This window comes from Phodopus roborovskii, unplaced genomic scaffold (assembly GCF_943737965.1).
Source record: "Phodopus roborovskii unplaced genomic scaffold, PHOROB, whole genome shotgun sequence".
Taxonomy (NCBI): domain Eukaryota; kingdom Metazoa; phylum Chordata; class Mammalia; order Rodentia; family Cricetidae; genus Phodopus; species Phodopus roborovskii.
The window spans coordinates 700344-705598 of NW_026125941.1; the positions used below are offsets into that span (position 1 = coordinate 700344).

General features: G+C 43.3%; 1 pseudogene; it reads right to left on the reverse strand.

Moving 5' to 3' along the window:
• Positions 1-1663: 1663 nt before the first annotated feature.
• Positions 1664-2478, reverse strand: LOC127218096 (spindlin-2-like; annotated as a pseudogene).
• Positions 2479-5255: the final 2777 nt, after the last annotated feature.

Sequence of the window (5255 nt, forward strand, 5' to 3'; positions counted from 1 at the left end):
GAGAAATCCACACCGTTGTGTAAATGCTATGTCTAAAAATACAGAAGGTGTACTGTGGCACAGGATTCTTGTGTGCAGCATGCATAATCATCTACTCACAACTTGTATCTGGTAGGTTTGTGATTGTGGTCCAGTTTTCAAGAGCTGAGAATATGTACCTGGAGATGGCAGAGTGTGCCTGCTATTATATAACACAAACCATGCTAAACTTCTGGTTTATATGTACAACCATTTACCCATTCAGTTAAGGGAAAATCGAAATTCCATTCTAAAAGTTGTAACCTGTAAGTCTTTAAAGGTTCTTTGATGCCCCAGTGATATTATTTTTAACAAATTTTTTAATTATCATATGTATAGTGTTTTTGCCTACATGGCAGAAAAGGGCCCCCCCAATGCACACAACACATCTCCATCAGGGTTGGCTTTGAGATTAAGAAGGCAGGGGGAGCTAGTCTGGTTTGTAGGGACCCATAAGTTGTGAGTTGCTAAAGGCTTTGTAGGGAATCTCACTGGAATGATAGGCTTAAAGAAGGGCATATTCTATTTGCCAGGACAGTGAATGGAGCCATCTGTGGCTTCAGGCAACTTTGACAGAGCATGGACTGCCAAGTTCTCTCTATAGCATGAAGACATGAGGCACAATCATCAGATGCCCCCACTACCTTGGAATGCAAGGACTTCCAGCAAGACGAAGTACAGTGTGACTCGACTGACATTCCTGGATTCACCAAGGATCCATTTAATCAAAGGAAGTGTTTACCCTGTTTGCAGAGCTAGCATGGAACTCTTACTAGTTTGCTTAGGGTTCATATTGTGCCAGGCTCTCTGAAACCAGGCCAGTCCGGTAGGCCATTCGGTTCCACTGTTCTACTAGTCCCATGGAAAGAGCTTTCAGGGAATCTCCAGTGCTTGTGCTTTCTTTGCCACCATGGACAGCCACCCAGAAGAATGTGGATTACCAAGAAAGGCATTCTTCCTGGAATTGTTCCTTCTACATATACACTCTTCAAGTGCCTATATTGCTTATAAGTGAGACCTCCTGGCCTCGCAAGTCCCTGATCCTCTCTCATCATAGTCCTCCCTGTGGAACAGACCTTGAGTAACCTTACTGTGTACCTCATGTAAGCTGCTCTGTGTATCTTCTATGGTGTAGGTTTGGTTTTGTGAGGGCCAGAATTGACCAGAAGGCTTCACTCTCTTTTACCTCCCTCCATCATCTGTTCCCAGTCCATATTTCTTCCTTCACTCTGTCCCTCCCCTCATTGTGGCCTCTCTCTCATTCTGGCTACTTTCCCCCTGTACCTTGGCAGTCACCTCCTCAGGCCCCTCCTCCATAGACCATCTCCAGTCCCTTCTCTTCCTCCCCCCAACCTGACCAGATAAGTCTCATTCCATTTTTAGATGACGATCTTGGATATGTGCTCACTTCTCTCAAGGGCTGAATTGACAGCTGTTGCATCATTACCTGCTCCACCCAGCATAATACACCCAGTGTTTCCATACTGCAAAGTGCTCACAGAGCATGCCTTACACACAAATATGTGTCTTTGCCAGAACAACCAACCATTAAGCTCACTGAGAGCTGCCAACACACTCAAAGGCCTCTGCATATCTTGAAATCATAACTTTATTTCAACAGTTGTGACCTGGCTTTCCAAATCAATCAGATCCTTTTCACCATATCATAGACATAGATATGGAAATCATCCTCAAATTTGATAAAATATACAGATGGTTTTGATTCAACTTGGTGGATCACCTTCCCAATTCTAGAAGTCCCATCTTCGTTTTTGTATTCTATACGTTTGCCTATTAGACCACCTTCAATTCCCAGATCTACTTCTAGTGGAGGAGCCTCATCCAAGCCTGGAATGATACGGAGATTGCCTTCTTTATAATCATCCAGAAGCTGGTACATATACAGGATTGGATCTTTCTCATAGGTAATATAGAAAAAGGTTGTTAACACTGGTGCTAGACCCAGGACCATCCCCTCCAGTGAGTCTTAAGTCCACATTCTTCCTCAAAGAGGTGTGCCACCTCTTTTCCAATGATGTCATCTGCAAGCATGGGATCAGGGCCTTCGGAAATTTCCACCCTTTCAGAAAGAACTTCAAGGAATATTATTCTCTTGTCGTTGTATAGTTCTAATCCATACACACAGTCGATGTTGTCATATTTTACTAGATAGAGAGATGGTGTTACAGCAACCTGCTTCAGGACTGTAGCCTTCCAATGAGTGACATCCCCATTATCTTCCTTCCAGAAGTGGGAAATTCTGCGGCCCACGAGGTTGTTTTGGGCAGGAGAGGAAGATCCACCCTTAGGCATCTCCTGTGAAGCATTTTTCACTATTGGACCAGCATCATTGGTGGCTTCATGGCCATTGTCTCCTTGTCCTTTAGCGGGGCTCTTGGGCTGCCCTTCGGCCTCCTGGGTCCTGGAATCCTGGGCACTGGTACTGGGTCCTGGGTCCATGGCTGAGGAGGGGGAAAAGGAAGAGCCTGTTAGCTAAGGGGACAAGTGGCCAACTTCTCCTGGTTCGAAGCCTCAGCACCAGGCGCTGGTCCCTAACCACCCTCAAGAAGCCTGAGGACAGACCTGGCTGGGCATCTGCTCCTGAGTTGTGTGCTTCTAGCTTCCCTGGTGCCCTTGGGATGGGCTGGAGAGTGGCAGTGGGGCAGTGCATAACCAGCAGAATTAGGAACTGCGAGTCACCATAGTTGGCCACTTTTAAGCTGAGCTCCTAGAGCCTAGGGCTCCATCGTCATGGGAGCTAACCTGTTTGGAGGCAGAGAGAAGCACTGCAAAGTACCTCTCTTTCTCGACTTTGCCTTTAACCTCAGTGCCTTAAGTGTTTCCACCTGGGGCTCAGGGTCCTGGCTGAAGACCCAGTTCTCCTCCAATTATTCACCCGCTCTCCCCCTCCTCCATGCTCCAGTGCTCATTTCTGAATCTGTGCCTGGCTCCTAATGTAGCCCTGGGCCTCTTCCCCATGCGTGCCATGTGCCCACTGCAATTCTGTTTCTCCCTCAGGCCAGCTCCCTCCCACACTGCTCTTGCCTGGCGCTCACTTAGGAACTAGTTTCTTTGGGTGTCCTGTCCAGGGCTCTGCAGCAGGGACTGGCCACTTTGCTTCTGCCTCCATCAAAAGTGAGCTGAGAAGGCACTCAGTCTAGGCAGTGCTCACTAGAACTCAAAGAGAGGAGCCAACTGCCTGCCTGCATGCTAGTCTGTGGCCATGGATGTCTGAAAGTATGATTGGACAAAAGCTGGTAGCTGAGAGCTGCTGGTGTCCTGCTGCTGGTGGGTTAGTGCGTTCTTTTGCGTTCTTCTCGCTGAGGAAGCTTCACTGCAACCACGGATTCCATCAAATGTGCTACTCTCTCATTCTCATTATAAATGTTTGAGTCTCATTTTCTAATCAATGGATTCCTCCCTTTTATGCTTAATTTTACAAGTTGTTTTCCTTTTTTGCTGGTGGTGGTATAGGTGTGTGGTTTGGTGTTGTTTGTTTGTTAGTTTTTTCGTACTGTTTCTTTTTCATCTGGTGACCCTGATGTTTTTATTTTATTTCCAATGTTCATCACCCTGAGTCCTGTTATGCCCTTTTAAGTCTTGTCTTTCTCATATTCTCGCTTCAGGTATATTTTTTTAAAATTCTTTAATTTCTTTGTCATGTAATAAGTTACAATGCATAGTGCATTTCCTCCTAAATAGACAGGACCACTGACTTGCCACAAAATTACTGTAAGGTTACCTCAAAGTGAACTAGAGTAGCATTTCTGGTGGTTACGTAAGAGAAGCATTCCTCACAAACTACTGTAGGTGGTTTGTCAGCCAAAAGGAGTCATTTCCTTTGTCTCTGCCTAAAGGATCAAATGGCTTGCTATTGACATATACCTCTGAATACATGTCAAAGTCCTTGCTGCCTGTCAGGCTAAGTCCCTTTCCTTTTCACACAAATGTATTAAACAACTTAAACCCAGGCCTGGATCCTAGCCCTTCTCACTTGCTCTTCTGCCTTAAAGACCCAGGCTGCTCCAGATAATGGTATTTCCTACCCTCAGCTATGTATTTTCCATATAACCCGCATATATTTTTCCCTTCTCTGATTTAGGCCTTGGCCATGTCCAGTGTATTTCATTCTCTCACTACTCCGGATTCTTCCAGATGACTCTGGATATACATTTTCTCTTACCTAAAATAAAAACCTGCCATCCCTACCCTGGAGCAGCCACCTCAGTGATCTCTTTACTGTGCCCATTGCTTACACAGTCAATTTCACATAAAAACACAAAATTCACCACGTTTAGTAATAAATGCACTTCTGTCATAGGTCATTTTGTGTATACAGTATGCACATTTATAAATTTACATTAATTACTATATACCAATAATAAGTTTTGCTTCCGAAGATGTGGATATCCAGGGTCACATAATTCCAACTTGCAGCTCAATTCATTTACATTAGGCACAGGCATAATGCTTTGAATAATATACTGACAAATTCATTTGTTGACAATTCTCAAAATGCCTTTCTTTCTTACTTTTTTTTTTTATTCTAACAGGGTGTCCCTGTATAACTAGGGCTGACCGGGAACTAGCTTTGTAGACCAGGCAGGCCTCTGACTCATAGAGATCTGCCTGCCTCTGCCTCACCAATGTTGGTGTGCCATCACCTATGACCTCCCTGCTGTGTGTTCCGTGTTTCTTTAAAACAGTATGTATATATTAGATTTGAAAAACTGTTTTTGAAAAAAAAAAGTACTAGCTTGTTTTACCTTTAAATTATTGTCATTGTGATTAGAATTTTTAAATTAATTGTGTTAGTTGCTCATACACTGGTATGGGTGTGATTCATATTTCTTTCCTTTCTGTTTATGTATATTGTGTGGTACATAACCTACATTCTGGAAACAATATTGGATGTTTGAGAAGGTTTCATTCTAATACATTTCAGCAACACAAAATAATTTTTTTAAAAAATAATGGGATATTTTTTGTTTGAATTGTCTGAGAAATGCAACAAGTATTAACCTACATACTCAGGGTTAAGGACTGAATTATTTCCCAATAAAATCATATTTTAATCTCAGCAGCAGCCCCTAGGAATGTGACATTTTATGAAGATAGGGCCTTTTTACAGGTAATTAAGGTAAATTCTATCAAATATATAAATTCTAACCCTATATAATTGGAGTTCTTATAAAATATTAGAATACAAGGCCACTCAGATCAGGCCATCTGAAGTC